Raw genomic sequence first — 12,593 nt, forward strand, 5'->3', positions numbered from 1 at the left:
ATATAAGCATATTATTTTCCATTATGCTTTATCCCAGGAGATTGGACATGATTCCCTGTGCTATTCAGTAGACCTTTTTGTTTATCCTGAGCTGGTCTTACATTAGTTACGTTAACTCACTAATGTAATGAAACAATCTGCCTACTGTGTGCCAGAAATTCAGGAGGAAAAAACTGATTCCTTTATTATATAATAATTTTTCAAAGTGGTTATTACTAGTTCCTTTTAAGCAGGGCCTTCCCTTGTGGCTTGGGCTTCCCTGGTAGCTCAGGGGTTAAAGCGTCTGCCTGGAATGCGGGAGACCCAGGTTCGATCCCTGAGTTGGGAAGATCCCCTGGAGAAGGCAATGGCAACCCACTCCAGTACACTTGCCTGGAGAATCCCATAGAGGGAGGAGCCTGGTAGGCTATAGCCCATGGGGTTGCAAAGAGTCGGACATGACTGAGCGACTTCACTTTCACTTTCCCTTGTGGCTCAGCTGGTAAAGAATCCACCTGCAATGTGGGAGACCTGGGTTCAACCCCTGGGTTGGGAAGATCCCCTGGAGAAGGGAAAGGCTACCCACTCCAGTATTCTGGCCTGGAGAATTCCACGGACTGTATAGTCCATGGGGTCGGGAAGAGTCGGACACGACTGAGCGACTTGCACTTTCGCTTTAAGCAGATTGCGAAGAATGATCTCTTCCTTGGTTGATCTCTGCCTTGGGTATCATTACCCCGTTTTATCCTCACCTCCCACCACGTCAGCACAGACCCTCTGTTCTGCCAGGCCAGGCTCCTCACACGTGGCTCCTCACCCCCCGAGTCCCGCCCATCACCCTGGCTGCAGTGTCCTCTTAAATGCTGACTCATATTCCACGTACCCTTGTGGCCAAGGTGCTTCCCAAATACCATGGAAGCATTCCTGGCCACTCCATCCTCAGCTCTGTCTCTCCTCTGAAGTCCGCTCTACAGCAGCCGTGGGTAGAATCTAACCGGTACCATTTCTTCAAAATGCAGGAACTCCGACAGCGGGTGTCAGATGCTATAGCTGGTGCCATTCCCAGTTCTGAGCATGGAGGTGCCGGAGTAACTGACTCTGAACCGGTCTCCCGTATTGTTAGAGAATCGAGAAAGAAAGGTGGGTCCTATAGCTGCTTGTTTTCCAATCAGTCTCCTTTTATATTTTTAGTTCAGAAGGCAGTAATTTAGTCCGCCTCGTTTTTGCCCGCTACCTTTCGGCACACTTCCCCAGAAGTCTCAGTTCTAAATTATACTCTTTTCTTTTTTGTGTCCCTCTTTTCACCCCATCAGTCAAAATTTAGCCATTTTCGTTTCTCGGACAAAACATAAAAACTGAATTTGGTGATTCCAATTAATTAGCAGCTGTTCTTACTAAACAAATCAGGAGCAAAAAGCTGGTTAAAAAAAAAAAAAAAGTCTTAAAATCTACCAAACGTATCTGCAACTTCTTACACCGCCCAGGCCCTCGTCTCATCTCAGCAACAGTCAGAACCGGATTGTCCTGGTTCCCTTAGAAACTGCCCGCTGACCCCTGTCAGAGGCATTCGTGTGCACACAGCGTTAGGTAGAGCAGAACCTGGAAGATTTCTGCACGTGCCTCTTTGTGCCGCATAACTCTACGTGATTTTCAAGATCCTAACCCACCTCTCCTTCTCCCTGCCCCCCAGAACTAATCTATATGCTAATTTGCACTTGATCATGCCGCCCCACAATATGGTAATTGCTGTAATGTTTTCCAGGGAGGAAAAAAAAAAAGAAGAAATTCAGCCGTGCCTCTTTCTCTGAAGTCTGCATTCGTGAGAACCTCGGCCCAAATAGCAAGTTAGAGAGCCTGCGTCCACGGTGATGCTTTGCCTCATCCAGGTCAGCGTGAGATTGCTTTGGAAAAACTGGAAATGTTCCCCTAGGCTACCTTATTTTGAACTGATCCCCAGAAGTCCCATGTGTCTGGGGAAGCAGTGAGTTAAGGTGGCTGCCTTCCCCTACCTGAGAGGGTCTCTAGATTTATAAGAAACCTGAAAGCTCTCACTTAACGGTTCACCCTCTGAAGGATGGCCAAGTGGTCCAGGCTTCCGGCTTCTCCGCTTCGCCTGTATCCACGCAGGGGTCCCTCCCTTCTTGCCCTGTTTCCCACTGTGTGCCCTCCGATGCTATTAAGATGTCAAATGCTGGAGTGACAACAAGAGAGCCCTAATTAAACAGCATCAAAGAGGGCCCTCGAAGGAACAGACTGAACCCAAACAAGAGGAGCTTGGGACTGGAAATGGGGAAGAAAGGCGATGGGGGCTTGGTAATCAGCTGGGTTTCAAGCCTTGGGTTTGTTGTGTGTATTTAAAGGGCCCAACGACACAAAGAGCTCCCCACGGTGTCAGGCCAGAGACCAAGTGTGGACGCGCCAGGACAGAAGGGGTGATGCTCCCTGAGTCCTGTGACCAGGATCACGTCGTGATTGGCCTCCGAGATCACTTATGGCAATCAGGGAAGTAATATACTTCTGAATAATTATGAATAATTAGGCACATTTATGAATAATTATACTGATAATAACTATCCAACTCATTCCATTTTAAAATTGTAATTCAGTCATTATGTGTTGGGTAGTCATTGCCTCCCTCCTGCCTTCTGCATATTCATGGTCTGATCCAACTGCCAATCTCACTGAGTCTGGCGCTTCTCTGCAGGTCAGGGTGGTCATAGCAACAGCCAGATCCTGGACTCATCCTGGGGACCAGAGAACAGACTGGTGGGCAGGATCGGAGCTTCGTAGCCTTCGCGGCTGACTTGGAAGCATCTGAACAGTAGAAAGCAGCAGAAAGGACATAGGAAGCCCATTCGTGAAATGCTGGAGCTCTGCCAGCTCGTGACTCATTTATCAACATGCCCAGGACTTCAAAGTAACGGCCCGGAGTCGCTGGTGCCTTCAATGCTGATGGTAAAAAGAAGCTGTTGTTTCCACCACGTGTCATTGTAAAGAACACCAGTAAACTGTACTAGAACTGTCTCTTCGTGGAATCTTCTGATCAGAGTTCTAGGCTGCTTAGAAATCAGAAGTCCCAGCTGGAAGACGGAATTCAAATCATGGGTGTTTCCTCAGGTTTTAAAGCAGCACGTGCACTGGTCTTCTTGCCTTACGCTTGTTTCCTCTCATCCTACTTTTCCTTTTTCTTTCTCTGTCTCTGTCTCTCTCTCCCTCCTACACCTTTGCCAACTTCCCTGTCACCTTCGTGCCTTTTGCTGTTCCACTTTTAACAATGACAATCATAAAAGTAAGGCTGTTGTTGTTTAGTTGCTCAGTCGTGTCTGACTCTTTGTGACCTGATGGACTGTAGCCCACCAGGCTCCTCTGTCCACAAGAATACTGGAGTGGGTTGCCATTTCCTCCTCTGAGGGATCTTCCCAACCCAGGGACTGAATCACCTGTCTTCTGCATGGCAGGCAAGTTCTTTACCACTGAGCCACCAGAGAAGCCCCCAAAGTAAGCTTATATTTCCCCAATTCCAAAAGTAATATGTGTTAACTCGGAAATTGGGAAAGGATTGGGGCATAAGGAAAATGGAATTTAAAAAGTCAATATCTCAATACCTGAAAGAACTAATAGTAACTTAACATTACAAGCTTTCTTTCTCCATGCATATTTTATACAACGAAGGATATATTACAAAACCTATTTTGCATCCCAAAATTTTCTTTAACATTTTGCATAGAACTGTATTTTCTATATTATTAAATCATAAGTATTTTATGTGTTATTAAAATTTGTTTTAAAAGCTTCATGTTTGATATGGTCAAATGAAATTATATGAAAATGTATATGATAGTCATTTACTGATGCTTTGGATATCCATATTTCCCATTTTTGCTAGTTTGCCATATAATATTGTGGGGAAGTCTTTTCATTCTTATTTCTCACCCTATTATTTCCATGTTCCCCTCCTCTTAGATTAAGACTTGACGTGGGCGTAAGGAAGTATGAGGCTCCAGAAATGAGACAGTAGAATAATGTTTAGCACACAGACAGGCTTACAACACACAATCTTTTGAGGGATGAGCAACAATAATATCCTGCAGTTTAACTCTAAACAAAACTTTTTGTGCAGAATTAACCATAACAGGATTTCATCTTGGACTTTAACCAAGGGGACTTGGTAACTGAAACACCTTCTAATGCCTCCTTTCCTGAGACTTGATTACAGAAAAACAGAGGCCTGAATGGCATCTTGTTGAGCTTCTGAACAGTCATTTGCAAAGACAGCTTCAGATGCATCAGCGCTGCCTGGTGAGCTTTGTAAAAAGGCGTGTTCCTGAGTCCACTGCTGATACCCTGATTGAGTGGAGCTGGGAGCGAGGATCAAAGCAGGAAGTGAAGCAGGCGGTAGAGGTGAGGTGCCGTGTGTGTCATGCCAAGAACGCTGGACTTCACCCTAGAAACGTGATTCATGCGAGCGACCCAGACAAGGGGTCGCAGGAGAAAGGTGGGCCCGGTGCAAGGGGACAGAATATACTGAGCGGCTGTGAGCCAAGCGTGCAGAGGTCCAGCCTGAAGGGAGGCTTTTCTTTCCTTCGTGAGGCAGGCCGCACCCTCTGTGAGCCGCCACCGCGCACCATCAGCCTCTCGGAAAACAGCGTGAGCCCCAAGTGTCAGTGAGCCCCCCTTCCCTCTGCCTTCCCCTCCACACAAAGAGGCCATTATCTCCCGCCCCCACCTTTTTAGTTTTTTGAGCGAGGTATTTGGATAATGATTCCGCTGCCCAGTCAACCCCTCCTCCCCCACTTTCCCGCTGCCAGCTAAATTCTAGTGATTGATGGGGGCAATACTTGGAAATTTTGAGATGTGGGGAGAGGGATGGGGAGGAGGACCACTGGGGACAAGGAGGCGCGGAGGAGCTGCTGGAGCACCCGGGACGTTGGAACATGTCGGGGCTGGTAAATGCTTCATTGAGGTGATGATGACAAACATTTATCTCTGAGCATATATGTGCATTTTACCTAACGATCTCAGGCGTCCATAAGGAAATCACAGGAACAGGCCCTAAATGAGAATCTCTTAGGAGTGGGAACTGAATTGTAAATGCCTGCCAGAATCTTGCACATCAAATTACAATCAGCAGAATGATATTTTAAGCAGCTTAATACTTAAAGGGTAGAGGGTAGGTCTTCCCTGGTGGCTCAGACAGGGAATTTAAAGAATCTCCCTGTAATGCTGGAGACCCTGGTTCGATCCCTGGGTCAGGAAGATCCCCTGGAGAAAGAAATGGCCACCCACTCCAGTATTCTTGCCTGGGAAATCCCATGGATAGAGGAGCCTGGCGGGCTACAGTCCACAGGGGTCACAAAGAGTCGAACATAAGTTAGCAACTAAACAACAACCACCACAAATAATCATACAATCCCCAATATCACTTTCCTCTAAGAATTCAAGATAGAATCCCGGGCAGTCCAGTGGTTACGACTCCACACTTCCACTGCAAGGAGCACAGGTTCGATCCCTGGTCAGGGAACTAAGATCCCCCAAGCCTCATGGTGTGGCCAACACAAAACAAAAAAGAGAATTCAAGATAGTTCAGAATTTTCCAATGCCTTGTGATCGTTTTGAATGTCACTTATTTTAGGGAGATGCATCATTTTTCTGTGACAAACATTTACAGATGAACAATTCTGAATAACAGAGAGCTTGTCCAGTAGAGTAATAACAGGAATAGTAAGGAACATCACGGGGTGACAGGAGGCCCAGCTCATCCTTCACTTTCTCCCCACACCCACCCTAGCAGACTCCTCCAGGTCCCCCTTTCACACTTGAATAGAGATTTCAAGAGGCCAGGAAGCCTGCCCAGGTCAGGCAGCCTGTAAAAGGCAGAGACAGGAATTTGAACCCTGCCCTACTTATCTGTTTACCCCAAAGCTCTTTTACTGAAGGCTCGGGAGCTTCCAGCAAGGTTCAACTTACCAAGAGCTCAACAAAGGAAAAAAAAGAAACACTGTTGAAAAACAAGTGGGAAAATAGCCCATTTTACAAAAGGAAAACCACGAGGCTAAAACTTAATATTAAAACACTTAATATAAAAATTATATACGTGTGTGTGCTCAGTCGCTCAGTCGTGACCCCACGGACTATAGCCCGCCAGGCTCCTCTGTCCATGGGATTCTCCAGGCAAGAATACTGGAGTGGGTTGCCATTTCCTTCTCCAGGGGATCTTCCCAACCTAGAAATCGAACCCAGGTCTCCTGCATTGCAGGCAGATTCTTTACCAACTGAGCTATGAGGGAGAACCCCCCCAAAAAAATATATATATACAAAATAACATATATATAAATATATATATAACATATATAAAGCTTTTTTAATATATAAAGCTTAATATAAAAATTTATTAAGAAAAAACAGCTAAAAGAAAACCAGGCTCTAAAAAAGTACTTTATTATCAAGACATTAGGAACATAATGTATTATTCAGTCTATTTGAAACTGATATGGAATTTATGATTTTATTTTTTGTTAACAAACTGGAGATGAAATAGTGGTAACCACTCTTCAAGTTTATATCTTTCTTCTTTTGGTTTTTTTTTTTTTTTTTTTTGGCCCACCATGCAGCATGTGAGATCTTAGTTTCCTGACAGGGGTTCAAATCCATACCCCCTGCAGTGGAAGCATGGAGTCTTAACCACTAGACCTCCAGAGAAGTCCCTCGAGTTTGTATTTCTAATACAATGGCTAAACTTCGTTTTCCTGTGACTTCTATCTTCCTGTGTCTGCAGGCTGATGGACTAAGATGAATTGTGATAGGATTGGTAGAACTCCAAGTTAATGTCAAATAAAACCTCTTATGTGTTGTTTCTGTTTTAATTGTACAGCATCTTATAGGCTTTGGTCTCTACCAGAATGATCAACCTGTCACTTGCATTGTTTGACTATTGATTAAGTTTCAGAAATGTGTTGACATAAGTCTGACTGTAAAAAGAAAGTCAGCTCCCCTGCCTCCTGCCACCGGGATTCCCAGTCTCATGCCGTTGCCTTTTTGCATGATTAATGTTGTTCTGAAAAAGCTACAGAATCAATAAACATTTTCTGAAGCAGAGATATCTACATCCCCAAAGAGGGGTGCCTATTTAGTTTCCCACTCAATCTACAAAATACATTACCCTTTGGAGTGGAAGGGTCAGTCTTGGCTGCTGGATAAGAATCAGGAATTTTGCTTAGATTTATTTCTTCTTTTCAGAGTGAAAGTCCTAGGAGGACACCAAATAGTCTCCCGGGTGGCTGGGAGGACTAACCACACTTACTCTGGTTTACAAACACCCCTGAATGACACAAGTTAGACACAGGAGGGATCGGACCCTTTGGAGCTTCTGCTTAGAATGCTTCTTAAAAGAACAAAGCTGAGGGCTTCCAGGTGGCTCAGTGGTAAAGAATCCGCCTGCCGACATAGGAGACTCCAGTTCGACCCCTGAGCCGGGAAGATCCCACAAAGCACGAATCAACTGAGCCCGTGCCCCACAGCTACTGAGCCTGTGTTCCAGAGCCTGAGATCCGCAACTACTGAGCCCACAGGCCTTAACTACTGAAGCCCTAGCACTCTAGAGCCTATGCTCCAGAACCAAAGAAGCCAGCACAATCAGAAGCCCGTGCGCCGCAGCTAGAGAGCAGCCCCCACTTGCCCCAACTACCGAAAAGCCCGCAGAGCAGCGAAGACCCAGCGCAGCCAAAAATAAATAAATATATTTTAGAAAACCTCTTTGTTAAAAAAAAATTTATCTCTCTCTCTCCTACACCCTCTCTCTCTCCCCCTGCACCCTTTCCCTCTCTCTCTCTGTAATATAAGATTCTTGGGAATAAACAGCATCACCTCCAAGTGTTTAGAAACCTACCTTGTTCTGCCAGATATCATTCCATTAGCTTGAGAAAAACCCTCTTTTCTACTGAGGCTGTATAGTATGACACCTCTGTCCCCTTCCACTGGGGAAAGATGTCCACAAGCACAGCTGCTACAGACAAACCCAACTGTGGCCAACACACACGAGTCCAGGGAGGCAGGGAGCTGTCAGAGCCGCAGACGTGGACGAGATTCAGGTTCTCTGGAATCCTCTTTCTCCCACAACCTTACGTAGAATTGCCATCAAGGAGAAAGTCTTGACTTCAGGTCTTTTCAAGATGAGGGCTCCCTTCTAAGTAAAATGAATGAAATAATTTGGAACCAAGGTTCAACTGTACAAAGGGAAAAAAAAGAACTCCCCACCAAGGTCAGGTACTCGTGGCTCCCACCCCCCACCAAACCGCCGCCTTCCACGTGCTCAATCCCCCGCCCCGTGGCCAGGAGGTCCTGCCTTGAGTCATATCTGACACTGAGCCCCTGTCTTGCTACATGTCACTCCGGACCTAGGGAAGGATAAGGATGGATGGTGGAAGGCCTTTATCTCAAACCGATGGGATTCTTGTTGGGATTCTGGTCTTTTGAGTCAGAGCTGACTCGAAAAATAAAGCAAGACCAGGCGATGCCATGTGATAAGCTGAGAAATGACTGTCAGTTCCCTCAGCCTCAGGGAGGCTCCTTCAGGACCCTGTCAACACACGGTCAACACGCTGGATCTGATCTCAGGGTTGCAACAAAAAGCTTTCCCTGTGTGCTCAGTCACACTCCCTAGCTCAGAGAGGAAGAATGGGAAGACTGACTCTTCTTCTTGAAGACGACACCATGGCCCTTCCTTCCACGCAGCAAGGATTCCCCAATCAGCAAGCTTCTGAGGCTATTTGGGGCACAGCTCTTCAGTGAGAATTCTCTCCGTGCCTGGAAAGAATGAAAATTAGCAGTCCAACCATGTCATGGAAACAACCTGGGACATCACTTAATAGATCTAATTACATGAGAATAATTTCATTAGCACAAGCTTTCAGTTGAATATGCTACAAATGGTCCCCAAAATGTGTATTTCCTTCCTGGAACCTATCCATAATGAGATTTTTGTGGCTGAGGGTTTATTCCATAGGACAATTCCAAGGCACCCAATTTTGAGCTAGATGAACACATTAAGCAACCAGGCATGCTCAGGTTTGTATCTGTCATTATTTATTTACAAAGTCTTCCTATAAACACCAGGATAATGTCATTGAAGTCACGTGAGAAGTGTTAGAGAGACTATCTAAGTGGTGGACACATTTGCAGAGGCCAGGAATTCTGGCTCTTCATTGACCATCCCTCTCTCCCAAGGTGGGAACTAGGGGAGCGCCAGGCATCCTCCCAGGCCCCTCCCAGGGCCAGGGAGCACTTCCTCTCATTATGATGCAATGACCTGAGTTTCCTGCGGTGAACAGGCTTCAGATGAAATCTAACCAATAAGGTCTTTCCTTCCTCTTCCCTCCTTTCATATCTTCCTTCTTTTCAATTCCTCTCTCTTCCTTTTTTTTCCCTTTCTTTCACTACTTCTCTCCCTCTCTGCCCTCCAATTCTCAACACACTGGAGAGTAAACATTTAACAATGAATCTTGTACATATATATATATATATATATATATATATATATATACACACATATATATATAAATGTATGTATAATGTAATATTAGTCATAAAAAAGAATGAAATAGTGTCAAACATCAACATGGATGGGCCTAAAGATAATCATATTAAGTGAAGCAAGTCAGACAAAGACAAATGTCATATAATACCACTTATATGTGGGATCTAAAAATATATATACAAATCAACTTATTTATAAGACAGAAATAGAATCACAGATGCAGCCAACAAACTTAGGGCTACCAAAGCGGAATGGGAAGAAAAGGATAAATTGGGAGATTGGGACGGACATCCACACACTACTACATATAAAATAGGTAACTAATAAGGACCTACCGTGTAGTACAGGGAACTTTCCTCCATACTCTGTAATGACCTAGATGGGGACAAAATCTAAAAACCAGTGGATACACTTCTATGTATAACTAATTCACTTAGCTATACAGCAGAAACTAACACAATATTGTAAATCCAATATACTCCAATGAAAGTTAATTTTAAAATGATACCCCCAAAAATGAATCTTACTATCTGATAATAAAGGATTTCGATTTCAATTTCAGCCCAGTCCAGAAGTCTTGAACGATGTAGCTAAGACTTACTTATGGAGAATTAGATCATCCCGAGACTCCTTAAAGACTAATCAATAAATATGTGAAAATACAGCTTCTCCTGCATCACATTGCCAGCCTGGGAAATCAGCATTAACATCATTTTCCTTTAACTTTCTGTGATTCAGCCAAGCTGCCATCGGTTCCTTGCGTTACCAGCATTCCTCCGTGTTTTACTTTTCTTTTGCACCAGCTAGAAGCAAGGATCGCTGTAAATTGCCACCAAGTCCCTAATTACTAAACCGTGAAATGCCACTCTACTGGAATCAGCAGGAAGGGGTTGATGTTCCAGATGAAAGCAGGCCACCAATAAAACCTCATTAATACCTGCAGCTTCAGAGAAAGAACACGGGCCACCGCCATGCTTCAAAAATGTCAAGAGAACAGGATGACAAAGGCCGCCTCCTCCCTGCTCCCCAAGCCCACCCCCCAAGGACAGACAATGTGCTAACCAGGTTGAGGGACGACAAGGCATTCCCAAAAAGAAGACCAAGAGGAGAAAAAATGCACTAAATTCATTCTTTTTCCCCCCATAAGTCATCTGCCACCAGAAGTATGTTCGTCCCCGCAGTCTCTCGTAGAGCAAAAAAAAAAAGAGAGCTTCAGGTGAAAGGTTACCTACATTTATAATGTCAGGCAACGGGCCTGCCGAGGTAAAAGGTAAATGGTAATTTTATCATTAGCATGCCTGACCCCTGGCCGCCCCATATCTCACAGGAAACGTTACCAACAGCTCACCTGTCAAGACGCAAATGCTTAAAGGTCAATGAGCACAGAAATCTTCCAGGGCTCACAGCTGAATTGCTGACACCTTATATTATTGCCGCTTAAATAAATGATTCAAGGAGCAAGATAAGGAAAGACCGGCTTCCTGGGGAGGTTCCATGATGGCTTCTTGGGGGTTTTGTTTCAAAACTCTAAACCTCTTTGCTGTGCATTGGCATCGCGAAGCAAGCCAGGCTTCAAGGCTTCATAAATATTCCTGGACTTGAAGGATTTTCAGTATTCCTCAAAAAGACACCATCCATTTGTAATGGAATTTGGCCAGAAGTTCCCTTCCTGTTTTGCTTTTTATTCCACAGAAATTCAACATTTTCTCCTCCTTTCTATTAGCAGTAGCAGGGCAGATAGTAAGTCTGCTTTTCACAGCGTCGTGTGAATATTGCACAGTTGGAAAAGCAAGAGGGATGAATGGAGATTTGAAAGGTTGTTCACTTATTTTTTTCACAATTAAAATCATAGGTAAAAATACATTGTTTAAAAGTAAGCATGGCAGTACCTCATATGGTTCCAAATGGAGTTGCCAAGTGGTTCAGCAACACATACCACTTCCGGGGTTCTGCCCAAGAGAATCAAAAGCCAAGACTCGAACAGACACTGGTACCCCATGCTCACGGCAGCGTTATTCACAGTAGTCACAAGGCAGAAATAGCTCAAGTGTCCATTCATGAACAAATGGATAAACACAACCTGATGTGCACGAGTGACGGAATATTATTCAGCCTTGAAAAGGAGCTCAGTTCAGTCCAGTTCAGTCACTCAACCGTGTCCAACTCTTTGTGACCCCATGCACTGCAACATACCAGGCATTCCCTGTCCTTCCCTGTCCTTCCCAGAACTTGCTCAAACTCATATCCATTGAGTTGGTGATGCCATCCAACTATCTCATCCTCTGTCATCCCCTTCTCCTCCTGCCTTCAATCTTTCCCAGCATCAGTGTCTTTTCTAGTGAGTCAGTTCTTTGCATCAGGTGGCCAAAGTATTGGAGTTTCAGCTTCAGCATCAGTCCTTGCAATGAATATTCAGGGTTGATTTCCTTTAGGAGTTAAATTCTGATAAATGACACAACATGGATGAATCTTGAAAACATTTTGTAAAGTGAAAGAAGTCAGACACAAAAGGACAAACGCTGTTATCAGTCTACTTATATGAGATGTCCAGAAGAGGGCACGCCATAGGGACAGAAAGTAGATTGGTAGTAACTTGAGACTCAGGAAAAGGGAAGGAATTGGGGAGGAGGTCACTCAGGGGAGGAGAGCACTTTCTTGGGCTGATCAAAAAAACTCTATGTCATCACAGAGCACCAAGTTGAGCTCCCTGTGATATACAGCAGGTTCCCAGGAGCTATCTATTTTACACGTGGCACTGTATTTATAGGCTTCTTCGGTAAGCTCGGACTTCCCTTGTGGCTCAGCTGGTAAAGAATCCACCTGCAATGTGGGAGACCTGGGTTCAATCCCTGGGTTGGGAAGATGCCCTGGAGAAGGGAAAGGCTACCCACTCCAGTATTCTGGCCTGGAGAATTCCATGGACTACAGTTCATGGGCAAAGAGTCGGACACGACTGGGTGAGTTTCACTTTCACTTTCACTTTTTCTTGGTAAGCTCAGGGGGTGAAGAATCTGCCTGCAATGTAGGAGACCCCGGTTCAATTCAGGAAGGTCCCCAAGAGAAGGCATAGGCGACCCACTCC

The sequence above is a fragment of the Dama dama genome, chromosome 7 (assembly GCF_033118175.1).
Source record: "Dama dama isolate Ldn47 chromosome 7, ASM3311817v1, whole genome shotgun sequence".
Lineage (NCBI taxonomy): Eukaryota > Metazoa > Chordata > Mammalia > Artiodactyla > Cervidae > Dama > Dama dama.